The sequence below is a fragment of the Acomys minous genome (assembly GCF_964271855.1).
Source record: "Acomys minous genome assembly, chromosome: 11".
NCBI classification, from domain to species: domain Eukaryota; kingdom Metazoa; phylum Chordata; class Mammalia; order Rodentia; family Muridae; genus Acomys; species Acomys minous.
In genome coordinates, this window is record NC_140492.1 from 62,961,308 (window position 1) to 62,981,509 (window position 20,202).

The window sequence follows — 20,202 nt, forward strand, 5'->3', positions numbered from 1 at the left end:
ATACTCCTGAGGAAATACGTTTACTCTTGTCTCACTTTACTGGGTGAAATTGTAAGTGGTGGGGGAATAAAATATTGATTAGCTCTAATTAAAAAGCTGCCTCCTGTCAGCACTTTATTCCTCCGTTGGCTTTCTTTTTGGCTGGTTTCTTCTTTGTAAAGCTGTTGGTGTGCCCAACCTTCTGTGTTTATTTCATGGCTGTGGAGGTGTGAGTGGGAGGCTTGGACTCTGTCTTAACCAACAGCAGCGGCGAGAAGGAGCCCCATTGGCCTTGCCCTTCCTTCGTCTTCTGTAGTTCAGTCAGTTTTCTTGCCTAGAGTGAAGGGGATTCTGAGATTCGGCTTTATCATTCTGGATATATACTTCTGCCATTAACACTTTTTCTAGTTAACTTTTCTGTCGCTGTGATAAAACACTGATCTGAACCAATTTTAGCAGGGAAGGGTTTTATTTCAGCCAACATTTTGTAGCTCATCATCAAGGAAAGCCAAGGCAGGAACCCGGAGGTAGGAAACTGAAGCAGAAACACACGGAGGGATGTGTTTGCTCACTTGGTTCCTAGTTTCTGCTCAGTTAGCTGTATTATAAAGTGTAGGACCCACTGCCTGGGGATGGCGCCCCCCACAGTGGACTGGGCCTTCCTACAGCAATGAGCGGTCAAGAAAATGACTCAAATACATAGCCACAGTATAATATGATCAAGGGGAGCCCCCCATCTGAGACTCTGAGATAACTCTGGCTGTGTCTAGCTGAAGCTAACCAGGAGCATACTCATAGAGATTCTAAGATATCTCTAAATCAACTCTAAGAAAATAGTATGGCAATAGATTTGAAATAAAGTTTTATATATGTTTCTGTGCATACTAAGTGAAAGAGAAAAATGTGGCAAATATGCTTAATTGCTTATCTATATCTTTTTCTTAGCTTCATTAATATGATTGGTCATGCAATGATTAATTTTTGAAAAATTTCTTTTGTGATTTCACTTTGTATCATTTCACTAAATGTTCAAGGTAGACTTGCTTGGATTTCAAAACTGGAATGATTAAAAATCAACACAGAACATGGGATCAGTTTTTATCTTAATGGAAAATACATTGATTTATTTATCAGTGGAAGCTCAATGAGATGTTAACAATAAAGCAGACAAGAATGGAACCATTGGAGCAATAGAGTTAAAGAATTTCTGAATAAGCCAGTGTACAATGTTACATTTCTTTAAAAAAAAAAATACCGATCTAGCCGGGCATGGTGGCACATGCCTGTAATCCCAGCACTCAGGGAGGCAGAGTCAGGTGGATCACTGTGAGTTCAAGGCCAGCCTGGTCTACAAAGTGAGTCCAGGACAGCCAAGGCTACACAGAAAAACTCTCTCTAAAAACAAAACAGAACAAAACAAAAACAAAAAACAAAAAACCCCCAAACAAAACAAAACAAAACAAAACAAAAACCCTGTTCTATTATTTTCTGTGTGGGGGCCATGTATGTAGCAAGGTCCGAGGACACCTTGTGGGAGACAGACACTCTTGGTTTCCATTGTGTTAGTTCTGGGCATTGGCTCCATCAAGTTACTTGGTGTTAAGAACCCTACAACACTCTCACCTACTCAAGGAATATCATATTTAAGACTGGCTTAAATTAGACTTTGGAAATATGGCAAAGTACAGGATCCCATATGAAATGGAAGAGTAGTGGAGAGAAAGAAACCTCATTCCTTAGTTATCACATTGCAAGATTTCCCAGGCCTTGGGATCCTAATAGACACATTTTCCATCACTAGTTAAGGAAAGAAAGTACATTTAATTACTATATACCAAGCCTGGCATCCTCTAAGTTTCATCACATCGAGTACTTTAGACAGTTGGTAAAAAAAATTAATTGCGCCTCTCATAGAGGATTTAGAAATGAAGCTTTTAATTAAAATAAGGTGTACAGTGATACTTAGTTTCTGAGTTTATATATACTACCCTATATCATCTGTTCCTGGAAGTGTTACTGGTATTTAAACTTTTTCTTTCTTTCTTTTGAGCCACTGGCCATGCTATGCTACATTGTCAAAAATTAAGTTTAGCATACTTTCTGAACTTGAAGTCTAGGACAAGTCCTCTTTAACCGTTCCTTGAGAAGGATTCTTCCTGTTTGAAGAGACTTTCCTGATTTAAGGTAGAGGCTGATATGAAGAATGGTTAGAAAAATAATCTGTAGGATTCCTGTGTAGATATTAGAGTGATTGTAGGACTTTGATCATCATTGGTTGGTTGACTGATGAGATCATGGATACCCATCGATGGAACATGGCTATAGTCTGTTTTGTGATCAAAGAAAACCCAAACATACTACTTGACACATAGATGTCATTGCAAATGTATTTGTTGAGTGAACAGTCTTGAAAATCAATAGATAAAAAAAAGTAGACAAATACAGGTAGTCCTGCAAGAGGGGAAACTCAACTGTTCTCAGCAAGACCTTCAACCAGTACTGCTATCACTTGAGAAATTTGAGCTAAACTTTTTGATAAACATTTTCCCACAAATAGGTACAATTGAAAGGAAGAGTGTCTGGCACTGGTGTGATTGTAGTCTTAGGGATATAGCTGGCTTTGCTATATCTCAGGACTTTAAAGGACATCGGATTGCCTCAAAGTTGCATCTCTGCAATTCCTCTTTTCACTTACATTCTCATTATTTGACAAATCATGTTTTTCCATAAGAAAACTGCGAGCTAGAACACTACTAATATCACCTGTGGCACAGCTTTCTCTTTGAATAGTTGGGAGTCAGGGATCCTATTTTGGCCAATGGCCAGCTATAGCATATGTTGTCAAGTTGATTGACTCCCCCACCGCCAGTGCTAACACCTGGTGTTAATCCAAAATGGGTCTCTTGGGAGCTTTTTTAAGTTTTGGGGAAAATACATGGGAAAAAGTGGTTTACTTCTCTTATGTACGATAGTTCTGTAGATTAATGGTTTCAAACTTTAAAATAACTCCTTAATATTTTTGAAATTAAAATATACCATGTCCCTCTTCCAGTTTTCCCTCCCCAACCCTTCCCATGTATCCTTTTGTTCTCTAGAGAGATTCTAAATACACAAACACAACTTTCTCGACCCATATTATTACTGTGTATATGATTTCATGGCTTGAGAAGCTACACCCATGAAGTCTCATGAACATGGTGGCCTAAACAAGTTCTGAACAGAGACAGTGTCAATAGACATGCTAACATGGAAGAGGAGAATCTCATGGGATCTTAACCCTAGACAAAAAACTACAGGAGACCAAGGAATGCTGAGAGTGGAAGAAACAGTTTTCCTCACAGAACAGTTCCCCTCCCCACAGTTGGTTATTCAGACTTTGTAACATGTTTACGAGAGATTCAACATTGCCACCTTACCATATTACCTTCATGAACATCCCAAGACTACTCCAGTCACGCTTAAACCCAATATGGAGCTTAACATGGCCCACAGCCAACACTGAATGTCAAGGATTTAAGTATCTTAAAATAAAAAAATCATGGTGTACACCAAAACTCTATCTTTATTTTGTATCTTATGGCTTCCAGTCTAAGTTTCCCTTATTTACTATCCTGTGGCTCTGCTCCTCTTACAGAGGCATATGATGAGTGAGCTTCAAGTCTGAGAAAGAGATGGTGGAGATATTTACACTTTTTTAAATCTTGTTTTTGCTAGTCTGAGAAATCAGACACCAACCTTAAATTTGGACAGAAATTACTTGAGATGGCATTGTATATAGGAAATATATTGACCTTGGTTACCTACCAGTATATAAACATCCCTGTTTACCAATATCATTATGGAGGGCATTGGTTAGAATTAAAGACTTGGTCTGGTAACCCCAACATGTCTTCAGTTGGGATTACCATTTAGAATCTATATGAGGCCTTTAGGAGATCACGTTATCCCTCTGCACAGTAATATTTGGTTAGCTGTCCTTGCAACTGCTGTTTATAATGTAGTTTGAGAAGAGAACTTTATAATTTCACAGTAGGGATTTTATTATGCTTTAATGTTAGCCAAACTCTTTGGATTTCCATAAGAGGTTTTTTGCAGGCATTCTAAATTAGGTCTCCAGTTGGTCTAGACCTCATCTGAATTGATTCCGGCACTTTCACAGGTAGAATTCACAGCGTGGGAGCTGTGTGCTTGAAGGCCTTGCTGTGTTTAGTTTTTTTTTTTTTCAAGAGTTCTGAGCATAGTGTTGTTCACAATTGTACTTTACAGCCAGCAAATTAATGTAACGAAACGATAGACGTTCTGCTAATTCCCAAATGGTAGCTCTCTCTGTCTTCCATGGGGTCGTGCAAACCCCTACTTGTCACTCAGACGCACTTCCCAGGGACCTTCCTCACTTTCTCCAAGTTAGTTTGTGAGTCATTTAGTAGAGCGTTTGAACCTCTTTATTCAAGTTAGTTATTTCTCAGAGCTTTTGAGCTTCTTGACAGTGGAGCATGAAGCCTGGGTCATCTTAGTGCATATTAATGTTGTTGACTAAAAGTCTTGACAAAGGTATTCTTTGCTTCTGTGTGTCCTCTTTCTCCTTTCTCTGCTTTGGTTTCTCTTGACATTATCTCACTTGTTTGCTGTCTATTTTTGATTAACATCAAGGTCCGAGCTTCTCACGGAAATCTGACTACATCACATCTCGTATTATTACTTTGTGTAGCTTTCCCACTAGCCACTCAAGTGCAGCCTGTCTCGATTTGAAATCATGATCTTCCTCCAGCTCCAATCCATTTTGTGCTTTCAGTTATCTATCTTAATGGATGACACCAGCAAACTTGTCAGTTTTTCTGCCACCAAACCCTTTTGTCTGCCAAGTTGCGAGTCCCACTATTCCTGACTGTTGATGTTTTTTGTCCCCACTTACATTCATGAGTCTTGCCTCTTCAGCCTTTTACTCTCTTGTTTATTCACCAGGTGTTATTAAAGACTTCCTAAGAACTAAAAGGGATAGTGGGGTGATTCAAGTACGGTTATTGTATTACACGGTTGTCAATCTTTGATCAATATTATAAACATTTTTTTGAGAATTACATACACAAATACTGTATTTACATCATTTCTACTCAACATTTTTCTCCCTCAGACTTCTCCCTTGTCTCCTGACTTCCTTTTAAATCCATGAGCTTTTCTTTGAAACTCATTCTATCTGTCTATCTATCTATCTGTCTGTCTATCTATCTACCTACCTACCTACCCATCCCATTGTGTGTGTGTGTGTGTGTGTGTGTGTGTGTGTGTATGTATGCATTCATGTGTACACACACAAAATCCTCTGGAGTCACTTAGTGTTACATATATATTTAGAGATGACCACCTTGGGGTTGAATAACCTATAAGGGAGCTTGTTCCTTGAGAGGACTGATTCTCCTTTTCTTAGCAGCCTGCATCACTTAATTTACGTGAGATTTACTCCATCCAGGGTGGAATGTGAACTCATGTTGTCACTGCACAGGTCCATTTTAGATGACTGTATTGTAAAGATTGTACGGGTGCATCTCTCAGTCATATACAGAAGATACTGTCTCACAGCAGAAACCCCGGTTCTCCGACGCTTACATTCTTCCTGCCCGCTCTTCCGTGATGTTCCCTGAGGCCTAGGTGTAGAGGTTATGTTGTAGATGTGTCAGTTAGGGATGGGCACTCCCATGGTCAGTGGATCTCTGCATTTTGACAAGTTGTGGATGTTTATGATGCTCTCTGCTCTGCTTCATAAAGAAGCTTCTTTAATGAAGCATGAAAACTACTCTTAACTGTGGATATACAGATAAGGATTTTGAATGAAGTTGGGAATTATACTGGTTTGGGAGAGTGGCAGTGGGAGGTTGTATTCTAGGGGCCATAATCTCCCAATCAGGAATAACTGGCTAGGTTTGCAATCCTAGGCATGAATTCCCTTGTATTGAGAAACCTGAAATGCTGAAAGTATTAGAAAAAAACCATATGCGGAACCCTATAAGATATAGGTGTAGGATAGAGGTGTCTGGATAGGACTTTATTGCTTGAGGATCTCAGGTCAGGATTGAAAAATGGGTCTCATAAAACAATCAATCAATCAATCAATCAATCAAACAAACAAACTTCTCTACAGCAAAGGAAACAATAAATTGACTGAAGAGGAAGCCCACAGAGCAGGAGAGAATCTTTGCCAGCTACACAACTGATAGAGGATTAGTATTTAGACTAGGCTAAGGACTCAAAGAAAAAAAAAACCCTAAAGTTAAAAAAAAAATTAAAATGGGCTGTGAATCTGAATGGAGAGTTCTCAAAAGAAAAGACTGAAACGGCCGGGAAATATTTTCCAAAGTGTTCAAATATGCGTAGCAATTAGGGAAATGCAAACTCAAACTTCTTCGAGATTTCACTGCTGTATCCCAGTCCGAATGGCTAAGATCGAGGCTGCAACTGTCCATAAATGCTGGAGAAGCTGCGCTGAAAGGGAACTGTTTGTGGGACTGCAAAGCGGGGCAGCTACTATGGAAGTCAGTGTGGAGGATTGGAGCTAAAATTCAGAGCAATCATATGACTCACATTGTAGTGCCGTCTTCCTTGTCACGGTGTAGGGGCTCGTCAAGACTTAGATTACTGTGATGTCTTCTATCTGGTGTGTCTCATCTCTTAATTATCTGATCGCAGTTTAAAGACAAGCCCGGTCCCCTGCTCCTTACCATGGCTTTGAACTGATCAGGATTCTCTGAGCTCCTGTCTTACCCATTCTCTGCGTTTTTTTCTCTTGTGTACTTAAACACAGCCCCATCCACTCCAGTTAAGGCATTTGAGCCAGGCCAGGGAAGTTGGGAAGGAATTTCAAGAAGGCAGAAAATATGGGCGGTAAACACATGGACGGATAAACACGTGTTGAAGAAACGGTGTGGCTGCATAGCCTAGCGTTTCCCCGATCTCGGAAGTACGTGCCATAACAGCCAAAGGGCTTTCCCTCGGCTCCCCTTTTGGCTATTTCCCACTATTTTCAGTCAAAGCAGCTGCTTCCGATGTGGTCTAATTTAGGAGAACAGAACTTGGTAGGTTGGGGTGCTTTTCATAAATGAGTACGGCAGAAGCTGTGAGTCAGCTTTCGGCAAGTTCTGCTTTGAGATACCTGGATTATTTCAGGGCCTGGGTTTTCTCCCCCCTCCCATTTAGAGTGTTGAAATTTCAAAACAAGAATTTTAGAACATGATATTTAAATAAAAGAAATTCTTTTGACAGCCCAGACACTGTGGATGATGGGCTTAATCAGAAATAATATTATCTTACCATTTGTTCCTGGGTGGAATTTTGAGCTATCATCTAGTCTAATTGTACCTTGTACCTGATACTTCTGGTTCAGAAACTTTCACAGAAATTATGTATTCAGAAAAAAAACGTTTTTTTCCCCTGAATAATTCAAAAGATAATGCTTATATGTGAAATAAAAGTCTAAAAGTGATTTTTAAATAGACTTAATGTGGAATCGATCAGCGTTTCGTTGCTTTTGATTTTACAGTGCGACACTTAACCACTGGAAATGCTCCGATGCCTTTCAAAATCTAGGATAGGAAAAACGGGGGTGCTTACTTTGAAAAGGCATCATTATGGCATATGCAAGTAGCCGGGAACATTCCCTGGAAGAATCGCTCAGACCTGCTTCCTCAGGTCTGGGGGCATGTTATGAACACACATGGGTCTCAGTTCTTTTCACATGCGTTAGGCATTCAAATATAGTTCATTGTAAGGTTTCCTCAAGCACTGCTATCAAGAAGTAAGCGACAGAATTTGGCTTTGTATTTCTGAAGGTATACGTGAAAGTTTTGGTTCTTTTTGTTTCTATTATTTTCCACATGTTTTATATTTTTAGAAAAGAACTTCCTTTTCAAACTAAGATAGTTATTTGTAACGTCCTTCAGAAGGAGGACATCATATGGCAAATTGACTTAAAGGTTTTTGTTTTACTTAATGCACTTTTTATTTCGACTTTATATCCCACCTGTTACTCCATTACAATTACGTGATTATAGGTCATGCATCTTCTTGTTAGACTGAAGTCGGGGGCACGATTCAAATCTGGTTTCTAACTATAACTTGGTTCAGCATCTGGTAAGATATCTGGTACAGCACTCTACTCCCATAACAAATCAATTACAAAAGTACACAAAACAGCCACCCCCCACTTTAGTATACGCCGGTCTCTGTACTGTACAAGTTATTAAGTGAAATACAGTGTGAGTTCAGTGCCTCCACACAGTGATTCGTTTATGGCAGCTGCTGTTTCCATGTGTTGATTTGGGTTCTTCTGTCTCTGTGTCCGAGAACATGAATTTGCAGATGCCCAATTGCATAAAATAATAAAGAACCACTGTAATCTAGATTTACACTAAATTTTATTACTCCACAGAATAACTATCCCAATTCATTGAAAAATTTTAAAAAAGACATAAAATCTATCCTTGAAAATTATCAACAATAATTTGGGGAAAACTGACATTCTCAGTTGGTATATTTAGTCATTTAGCCTCTTTTAGCCCCAAAGACTATACCTTTGGATGCCCAGTCTTCTAACCAGATGGCTAGACATAGCCTTGGCTTATTAGAGCCTTCAGGTTCCTAGCGCCTGCGTAGTTTCTGATTGGTCTTACATATATCACATCTATTCTGTGAAATCACCGAAGGGCTACTAGAAGATGCCATCCCAGCTCTTCCTTCGAGGATCATTATAAAATATTAACAAGCTCCCCTTCACTGTGATCCCATAGGCGGGCATGCCAGAACATGCCAGCATTCACTGATAATGATGAGATCTGCTTATGGGCCAAGGATTTCCAGTGCAGCAGAAAACACAGTGGCAACAGGAACACCACGAACGTTGCCCTGTACTCTCCCAGGATCACGGAGAAGACCCTGCCACAGTTGACCCCTCTCATATTCCTATCATTTTTATGTTGCTATTTATAGTGATACTCATATTCAGGCTTAGGAATATGTGTGAAAGGCAGAGCCTCCAATAGTCTCTTATTTTAAATATTTTGATCAGTTATGAAATTTTTCATTAATTGTGCCCAGTGCATGAAAGAAACCTGTCACTAAAGATGGAAGGACCACTAATCTGTTTATGTTTATAATATGGTTATAAGTATTTATAAATATAAATATTTAGAAGGCAATTTGACAATACATTCCTTTAACAAAACTATGGTAGCAAGTTTACACCAAGGGCTTATGACCCTTCTGGCTATGGGCTTTTGGCCAGACTCATTGTACCAAGTATTAGGAATGGGCCTCAAATTAAAGTAGAAAGAAGTGGGTTACCTCCTTAATAGTAACAACACTATTGCACCAATGGGCATATCTTGCCTGATAGGCCAGCATTGAACCACACAGGGTCTACTCTGGATGGATCATTGTTTAATTTTATGCCTCAGGTACCTGGATAGCACCATTGGGTGCTACCAAAGCTAGTAAACAGAAAGGAAGCTTACAGTTTAATTCCAGCTTCATTTCTTCAGTTCTACCAACTAAGGTGTACACTGTCTCCATCAGTAGGGCGTCACTGTGCAGTTCTGGTGGCAACCATTAGCAGTGACAATAGCCTGTATTGTTTTGTGGGTACCTCCCTGACCAACAACTTTTAAGAAGGTATCCTCCATTCAGCACTAAGATTTCATTTAATAACCTATGGCTTCAGGGAGCAGCATTATTCAAGCATGGTACTTTCATTCATATTCTTTAATTTTATATTTTATTAGCTTATAATGGTAGGTTTTGATATGGCCTTTCCATAACTCTGGCTTTTGTAAACTTTTTCTCCTCTTTCTCCATGCCCCCCGCCCTTACCTCATTCCTGCAAACCTTACCAACTTCAAAAATCCCCTAGTTAATTTTCTTAGCACATGCATTTTGCTATCCTCTGTGGCTTGAAAGACCTTGCTCCTGTTTTGAGGAGCTTTTGGTAGTTAATGGTTCCTGAGAAAGAGGGGGCTGTTTCTTCTACGGTGTAGTCACTGGTTTACTACCCATACTCTAGTAAGTAACCCATGTCCATGCTCATACAAGCAACCATCTTTAAAGTCAGTAGGTACACACACACACACACACACACACCCTACACACAGAGGTGAAAGTAGGAGTTGTGTTTTTTTTAAAGGACGGTTAATGGGAATGGGAGTGGGATAAGAGAAAGTAAAGAGAATGAATACAATAACAAAATATGTACATGTATGAAGTTTTTAAAGAATCAGTAAAAAACAAAAACAAAAACAAAACAATAATAAAAGGCCTCTGAGGAGTCCAAGAAATCTATATGAATTAGAAAAGCAGAATTTTCAAGTGGCAAGATGAAACTTTTAAAACATTTGTTTTATTTAAATTTTGTGTATGTGTGTTTACCTGTGGGTCCGAATGTTGGGGCAGTACCTAAGGAGAGCACAAGTGTCAAATGTCCTTGAAGTTGGAATTAACAAGTGGTTGTGAGCTGCCCAACACTGGTGCTGGGAACTGAACTCCTGGAGTCGGTCAAGAGCAGTACATGCTCTTAACCACTGAGCCACCTCTCCGTCCCCCAAACAAAACATTCTATTTAATGTGGTCGTTACCTTGATTCATAAATTTCAGTCTTGGACATGCTGTTTAGGCCTACGTTTTCTGTTGATCCTACAAATATTAGAGATAGGCTTCTATAATAAACAACTTTAAAAGCACATTTTGTGGAACAAATATATATGTATGTATGTATGTATGTATAATGTTAAGTTGCTATTTAATTTATAAAATTATACATATTATACCATAGTATAAACATCCATCCTAACAGGAGGAGCTCAATGGTTGTGATATACTTGATATTTTGCAAGTGCTTATTGTCACAGTCACACTACAGCACTGTACATCTTTTTCCTAAACTTGCTTGTCTATTGATATGCTTATCTCTCTGTCTATCTATCTATCTATCTATCTATCTATCTATCTATCTATGTACCTACCTATCTATCTTTATATCTAGCATCTATCTTTATTTCATCTATCTATCTATCTATTTATCTATCTATCTATCCATCCATCCATCCTTCAATCTGTGAGTCATCTCTCTGCAGGTTCTTCACACAGACGAGACCACTATAACACAAGCTAATCAGCCAAAAGGCTAATGACTGAGTTCAGACTTGAGGCCAGCATTGATGACACTTACGACACTCTTTCACTCTATCTTCCTGGGGGCCGCTGAGGAACTTATTAGAAAGGATGCTGACCCATTGTGCTTTGCCCAATTACAGGGAGAGGGTCTTCAATCATTCATAGCCTCTTCTGCATATGACACTTCAGAAGCCCACCAGAGGAAAACCCATGGTGCCTCAGCGAAACAAACATTCTCAGAAGATACTCAGTGTAGTGTGAGAGATGGGTTTTTTTTTTTCTTCTCCTTGAGAATCCTCACATATGTACTGAAACTCTTGGGTGAGAATTATTTGCTATAAAGAGGAGCCACCACATTTGGAAGCTCCTCGACACTTCTGCAACTGAATAAGCAAATTGACATCTGTTCTATCATTCTTTCCTTCTGCTTCAATGAATCTGTTTTCTTCTAGCACAAACTACTCTGCTCTGTTCTGTTTCCTCGGCTCCCACCTCCACAGGGAAGGTGCAGCATCTCCAACCCTGTTCCCTCAGCCTCTGTGTTCCTTGTTCATTGGTCCTAAAGCACCGAGCAGCCCTTTTATAATATGTTATTTTTATTAATTTTGTTGAGAGAGAGAGAGAGAGAGAGAGAGAGAGAGAGAGAGAGAGAGAGACTGCCATTAATCTTTTGACACCCTCTCTATAGTTACTGTTATTTTTCTTCATTCCCCACCCTCTCTATAGTTACTGTTATTTTTCTTCATTCCCCACTCTTTTTTTTTTTAACTATGGCATCTACACTGAGCACTAACAAAACTGTTCTTACCTCCACTGCTAGTGGCTTCCAACATTTTAATCCTAATGAGAAATTACCAACGCACACTCCCATGACCCTTTGTGGCACTTGCCACTGCTGGTTAGTCCTTCCTTTAAAAACATTCTTCAGTCCTGCCTGAAGACCCCTTGTTCTCCTTTGTCAGCTCCCCTTCTCTTCCATATCTGTGGATTTCCAAGGCTCCACTCTGGACACCTAGCACTTGGTCTATATTCCTCATATACCAAGTACCACTGCACTGATGTTCTCAGCTAAGGTCTCTCTTCTGAGATCTCACTTGCATATTCATTGCCACTTTCTCTTTCTACCTGCAAAGAACCAAAACCTGGACACTTAGACATGCTCAAATCTGTTTCTCTCTAACTCTTTCCCCTTTTCTCAATGTTCCATCACCTCCTTTCCTCTTTGGATCAGTAACCCTGAAGTCCTGCTTTGGAGGTAAAGGGGGTCAGTGCCAAGAATAACCACATAGACTTGTCTCAAGACGGCCTTTCACTACTGTGGTTTATTAGCACAAGAATAGCCATATGAATTAGCATGTAGCTCCTCACCGGAGTTGCCACAGCTCCTTAATATTTCACGGAGGTATGCCAGCCACACTGCCAGGCTCCTTGGTCCATGCAGCTAAACAGAGGGCTGTCTTATTTGGCTCAGTGAAGTATAAATTCTTCATTTCTTTCCTGTGATATAGCAAGGCTACATGCTATTAGGAGTGGAAGAGACTAGGCAGGGATCTACCCTACGGAGGAAACTCTGGCTGTGCCCTGATTCCACCTGTCCACTTTCTGTTCCTGCTGTCTTCCCACACATTTCCCCTCTGCCCACATGAAGTTATTGACTGTCAAGACAATGCTGCACCCTAAACTACTTTCCATCTCCACGTCGTTGTCCCATTACTGTCATCTCGTCATTAGTTTGCCTGTGTTAAAGTTGCTCCCTCCTTCTTTTCCATCCTCCCATCCTGGTTCTCTCTAGAATTCTCTATAGGACTTTTAAATACAATGTTACATTGGATACTTTTATTCTAAAGCTTTTCTGTTACGTATCACTACTTTGAACAAGAATAAAAAATTTTAATATATTCTTACTTTAGAATAGTTTTAAAAACCAAAATTTAGTAATTATATTAAATGTGCATTTTCTATCTTAATTATATTTTGTACTATTTAAAAAAGAAATAATTAAATATACTGTACAGCTACAAGTAGTAATGCTATAGTAATGCCTTAGTTACTTTTCTATTGGTGTGGCAGATCGCCATGTCCAAGGCAGCTTATCAATGAAAGAATTAAATTGGGCTATATTTTCAGAGGCATGGTAGCAGGAACAGCTGGCGGCTCAACATCATAACCTGCCAGTGGCAGGCCGAGAGAGCTAATTCAAAATGCTGCAAGTCTCTTGAAGCCACACACCTCCTAATCCTCCTCAAACATTTACCTGGAGATCAAGCCTTCACATTTATGAGCCCATGGCCACTCTCCCCATTCATACCACCACAACGCAAGTAATATAGTTTATTTATAGCCAGCCTCTTTTGGTCAATTACTGGCCTTCGCTAAGTAATAGTAAAGGAGGGAAATTTTTCCGTTGCTTGGTTAAATTGCTTTGTTCGAGGGCCTCTAAATTTTGTTTCCTTATTGACCACACAAATTATTGGTATGAAAAGGCAGGCTGCTAGTTTTGGACAAATGGTGGATAGAGCCAAAGCCTGTTGGCATTGTACTCTTGAGGACTTGACAGCTGTGTGTTTCATGCTCTGTGGTAGTGGCAAGGCTGACACAGAAGGGCGGCCTGGATGCGGAGTCTCTGCTCTCCTGTGCGGCTGATGGGCTTGCGCAATCAAACTGTGCGGCTCTAGCTTCCATCCTCTTGTGTCCCTGGTTCTCTCTCCTCCTCCACCCCGCCGTTCCGCGGAGCCCCTTGGTTTGGCACTACTGCTCCTTGTTATCATCTCGGGTCACTTTCCCCTCTCACTGTCTGAACTCCAGCCCCGTCTTGAATGTTTGAACTCAACAAAACCCTTCCTGCCCTTGAACCTCTTCCCCTGTCTTTGGCCACGTGTGAAATATTATCCTTCCCCCACATTTTCTGTTATCCGTCCGTACTCCACTGAACTTGTCACTACTTACTCTTCTGGAGTTATCTTCTTTTATGTTCTAGAATTAGTCGTTTTTCCCCTTTAGAGGGGAGGTAAGTTCCAACATTCTTCCCGAGCCTGTCTCGGTATTTACAGTTAATGAGTTGTGGGGTTGCTTACTTACATTCTCTGCCTTCCCCTAGAGGGGTCAGTTTCATCAGGCCACTGGCCAGAGTGCTCGTTTTTTACACTTGTATACCTTGGCACAAGATCAAGGACAGAATACTGGGTCAGGCTGAGAGTGGGAGGAAATGCGAGCCGCCATGCTCAGGATGTGATGCTGGCCTTGCACCCTATTTTGGTGAGCATTGCTGAGTGCATATGTGGTGGCTGCTCGCTTGTGTCTTCTTCTCTGTAGCCACAATGTAAGCCATTGACATAAAGTATTGCTTTCTAAAGCAACCCATTTAAGTGATGTTTGGAAAAGTACAACTGCCATAATGTGCGACCAACTCTGACTGTGCCTCTGAATGTTGTAGCCACTAGCTACAATGTGGCCTTTGAGCATTTGAAAAGTGGTTACTTCAAAGTGAGACATGCTGTAATTATAATATACAGTAGATTTTGACAACAGTGTGAGCAAAATGATGATGAAGTGTCTTGGCTGTATATTCTGGACATATTATATTAGATAAAATATATTGTTAAGTGATTTCACCTCCCTAGCTGCTTCTGTTTTCTAAAGTTGACCACCTGACCCATTTAGTTTTATCTAGATGGAGTCCGTTGCCTTGATGCCAGGTAGCACTGACCTAGGAAAAGAATGTGGCAATCTTTCTCTTGCTACCAGATCTCAAGAGTGAGGAAAGCTGTTGTGGCAAAACGAAGCAAAAATTGCCTTCAGCATTGTCACACAGAAAAGTCTAAGGTGCTTGGCTTTCCCACCAATGAATTGATTAGGGACTTGTTATTCCTGAGCTGTTTTTATGGTCTGTCATAAGTAGGATGCTTGCACATGAATGCTGTTTTTCAAATAACATCATTGCCACCTTCTCATAATGTGTCTGGCTTAGATTATGTGTTTTCTCTTATGACTACCCACTGTCTAATAGCCACCATCTGTATCTCCTATGCTAGATCCTTAAACGAAGGCTGGTGTTTTCACCTAAGTGCACATAAGACTTGAGAGGATGCTAAGCTTTGAAATGCTCTGAACCTTTTCTCCATGTGAAAGAGAATTCTGGAATTGATTATAAATTATTCCACCTTCTATACTAAGTTCCAGAACTCTGAATTCCAAGAAGATGCCAGTCCATTAAGCAAACAGATGAAATATGCTTCGCCCAAAGGATTGTCTGCAGCACAGACAATTGTAATTCTTAGTAATGAGCCAAGAGAGGGAAGCCTAGGCACTGGGAGTTTAAACTACACATCACTCACTAATTATTAGTGGATATTAATTATTATTGCTTAAACTTGGAACTGATTTAAAGTTCTTTGAGATTTCTGGCACCGCCTTTAATTTAAGTCTTGTTAATTTCTGGAAATTTCCTTCCCTCCCCCCAATAGCACTAAGCCATAAAACATCTTTGTTATGCACTACTGTGGAGGTTGAGGCTGCTCTGATCTGGGTATTTTATGGCATCAAATGAGCAATGTATAATGAGACAGTAAGTCAATGCCTTATCACTAATACCGATATTGTTTTAAAACCGTAAGATGAAGGTCTTAAAAAAAAAGTCTCAAAGGTGTAACTCCTTTTATCTTACATGAAAATACCGAGTCATGGAGGGAACTAAAGAATAGCATTGCTGGGACCAGAGACTAAGGTATCCACACAACCTCTCGCTGCACGGTAGAGATAGTTCTACTAAGTTCTTGACAGATTCTATGTGCTCCAAAGGTCCTGACCAGAAGTTAGTTCTGTGAAACTGCTTAACAAGATAGCATTCTTAAGTGTGTGAAATGTGCAGGGAGGGGGGGAGGCGGAAATCTACTGTTATTTGTGTGTGTGTGTGTGTGTGTGTGTGTGTGTGAGAGAGAGAGAGAGAGAGAGAGAGAGAGAGAGAGAGAGAGAGAGGGAGAGAGAGAGAGAGAGAGGGAGAGAGAGAGAGAGACAGAGAGAGAGACAGAGAGAGACAGAGAGAGACAGAGAGAGACAGAGAGAGACAGAGAGACAGAGACAGACAGAGACAGACACACAGAGAGATACAGAGAGACAGAGACAAATAGAGAGGGAGGAAGGAGGGAGGGAGTGTTTGGGGTATTTCCATGTATTCTAGAAGGCAGGCATTTTATATATTTCAAAGCTTTACTGATTTCTAGGCAGACTTAGACCTTTGGAACTGTCCCCCATGTTATTAAATTTCTTCCTTTATTACCATGGGTGTCAGAGCACAGAAGGCCCTCTGTAGTGTCATCTTCCTTTCCCACTCCAAGGAGACAATTCTGACATTTTGTTTGGTTATCCTATAAATAACTTCCCTTCTATAAACATTGGCATATTTAGGAAGTACTCGTAGGCATATGTTGCATGGTCCTGGCCAGCATGTGCTGGTGAAGACAGATGAGGAAGCTCTCCTGGCTCCATAGCTTTGGGAATAATAGGATTAGATTAAAGTCAGATGGAACAAATCAGTGTTGTTTTCTTAATTCAAAGTGTAAACTTTTTAGAGACTATTATTAAAGAGATTTCTTATACAGAAAGCTGGCTTATTCCATTGCTTTTAGAAAGCTGATATAACACAAGTGGATAGTGCTCATAAGAGACAAAAATCTTTAAATCTTCAATGTAGATGGTATAAATTATGTTTACTAATAACCTAAGGTTTAGCTACGTAAGTTTGTGGCTGCAAACATGTTTGCATTTATATGTTTACACTGTTAAAAAAAAGTACTGCCGTAGTTAAAAGGGTCTGATTGACAGCTGGCAACCTTGAAACACATCTCAAAAGTCTTTTCTTCGGTGTAGGTGCTCCAATGCCCTCCCTTGTGAAATAGGGATGGGGAATAGCAGTAGGTTTCTGATGAGTGGTTCATACTCCCCTAGGGAAAATATCTGTTTAAATCTGAATCTTCTTAAGCCACAGAGTAGATTATTTTAAAGTACTTTTAAGATTTAAAGTTCAGGAACAAGTAACTAAGGGGCTTCCTGCCGTGTCCCAAGATCCTCGCATTCAAATTGGCTCTATTGTTCCTCCAGTGCTGGATACTTAGAGGGGATACAATGTGTATATCTGTGTCCCAGTCATTCCAAGCATCTTTCCTGTAGGTCCCTTTTTTCACTCTAGTCTCACAGGGTGCCATTTGTCAAAGGCAGGAAGTGTAAGAAACATTGGTGGTGAAATGATAATACTTTGACTATTATAATGTGAGCTGTTATAAAAGACCTCTGCCTCTCCCTTAAAATAGATATACCGTAGGAGGACTATCACAACAACAACAGTTAAAATGCACAGCGGAGCTCAAAATGAAACGGGGGAAATCTTCAGGTGCCAAAAAAATGAAGAGCAAATTTGTAGGTACATAAACGAACAGGAAGTGACTTGTGCACTTCATGGGGGAGTTGCCAGATTTAGACATTATGACTTAGATTTGGTAGTGAGCTCTCATGCAGGCACCAGGCTTTGAGCCTGTGTTTGCAGAGATTTTGGTCCATCCTGTGAAAGCGTGCCTGGGGAAAATTTCCCACCTGCTCAATAAAATTGAAAAGGGCTTGATGCCCATCTATGATAGAGCATAGAGTGTGTTGCTGGGCCAGTTGGCCAATACACCATGTTCCAGGTGCAATCTACTCTCAAATTCTCCTTGTCCAACTGGAGTTCCAGTCAGAGAGGCTACACAGAACAGGTCTCTGCAGCTGGAGAAATCCATAAGATACAGACAGCATGCAAAATCACCACATGAACTTCTCAGTGCTGGGCCTCAAGGCTGCTCCCTATTAAGAAAACATTATGGTCAAAATATTGAAACCATGCAGCCTGTAAGTTCTCAAGTTCTAGACACTAGGCAAATAGTAGGCAGCTTCACTATCAGCATATTTGAAATGTTTTTTTAATTGAAAGTAGCAGAAAGCACAAAGCAAGCAGAAACCACAGGACAGTGTGGGGGAAAAAGATAGACGCTAAGAATTAACATGTGGTAATTATATTAGGAGAGAAAAATCTATGCATGTGTTCAAAAGCAGGCTATATTCAATAGAAGGGGAAAATGATGGAATTTGAAATGAAATCAGATAAGTCACTCAGAGCGCTTCCCCGAGAGATTAACACACAAGTGGAAAACACTGAGGGAGACTTTAAGGGAAATGGAGCATAGAAGGAAAGGCTCCAGCCTGCATGCCCAGCCTGCATGCAGCACCAGTCCCAGGGGAGACAGGGCTACATCATCTATAACCAAAGACATTAAAAGTGAAGCTGCAAAACTCAAAAGTTCATATGGCCTGTTTCCATTGTGTAGCTTCTAGAGAAAATCCAGATGTGCAAATGCTGTGGCAAAGCCACATGACACAAGCCCAACCATCTCAAAACAACCAGAGAGGAAATGGCAAAGGATACAAATGAAAGAGACTCTGAAGACATCACCAGAGATAAGAGTTGCTAGGAGACAATGGGACCATAGTCTCAGGATGCTGAGAGAATGTATGAGCCCTTTTGAGGTTGCATATTCAGGTAGCTACAGTTAAAGAGAAGGAAGGAGGAAGGCAAGGAGGAAGGGAGAGAGGGAGGGAGGGAGAGAGGGAAAGAGGGAGGGAGGGGAAGAAGGAGGGAGGGAGGGAGGAAGAGAGAGAGAGAGAGAGAGAGAGAGAGAGAGAGAGAGAGAGAGAGAGGGAACTATAGTTACTAGTTCACAAAGAGTGAATAGACTGTGCAGAAAAGAGTTGAAAGGAGCATCCCAGAATGTAAAAGATAGTAAGAATGTTGGTAAAACTATATTAAAGACTGAAAAAGATCTTATGACAAGTTTAAAGAAAAAAAGAAGCTGGGACTCAAGTAGTGGATTTCTAGTATTTTAAATATTTTTTTGCTATTTGGTAGGAACTGAGGGATAACATTTTCACTTGGGCTTGTTAAATTAGAAGCCCACGTACATTTATGAAAGGGTAGCCATGTGTGTGTAACGTACACTTGCAGCCCTAGAACTTCAAAAGTAGAGGGACAGGAAGGGTCAAGCTTTAGATCAAGGCTGTCTTTGACTACATAGTGAATTGGAGGCCAGTCTGCTATTCCACTGTTACACACACACACACACACACACACACACACACACACACACACACATACTCACACATGCACACACATGCACATACACACACGCACACACGCACATACTCACATGCACACGCGTACAGAGAGAGAAAGAGAGAGAGAGAGAGAGAGAGAGAGAGAGAGAGACAGAGAGACAGAGAGAGAGAGAGAGACACGGACAGAGAGACACTTAGCGAGAAACAGAAAGAAATATATAGAAACCAAGCTGTAATTTCTAAATTAAGATAAGGAAAAAATTATAGAGAGAATAAGGAGATCAATTTAAATGAAAAAAAACATATAAAGATTATAAAGTCAGGAAATGCACGAGGAATAGAAAACACAAGCTGAGATGTAATGCATAAATAAGTCAATCAGATTACAATGAACTCAAAATACTCATGGTTGTCTATTGGGGGCTCTTTCCAGATCAGATGAAAACTCAAAATCCAAATATGTCGATATAATATTGAATGAAATCAGTCACTGAATGATATGTGTACTTTTTATGTAAAAATGTACAACACACAGACTTGCATTAGGCCCCACTTGTGGATAGAGGGAGGAAAGCAACAAAGTTGCGAACTGGGAGGCTACACTTAGAAATATGGTCAGGTCTAGTTAGGGAAGAAGTGACGTTGAGGGATGCTTGTAATGTTTAGATTCTAGAAAATGGGTTGAAGCAATCACCGACCATGCTAGTATCCTGATGGAGTGTATTGACATCGGAGATGCAGCAGGGCCGGAGCCTGCTAGCTAGACCACGGGGCCACACTGAGCCTGTTTTCTCAGAGCTCCTTTCCTGATGGAATGTGCTGGCTTCGGGACACCCTTCACTGTCAGCTCCACACTTCTCCCACGTTGAAAATATTTCATGACGAAATAGAGTTCAAGGAAATGAAATCGTTGGTGAATTGGTGAAATTATTATAA

The 20,202-nt window shown here is 40.4% G+C and overlaps 1 protein-coding gene across 4 annotated transcripts in view; it reads left to right on the forward strand.

Annotated features, from left to right (window-relative positions):
* The window catches only part of FGF12 (fibroblast growth factor 12), a 551,642-nt gene that overhangs the window by 303,941 nt on the left and 227,499 nt on the right, over positions 1–20,202 (forward strand). The window lies entirely within an intron of this gene.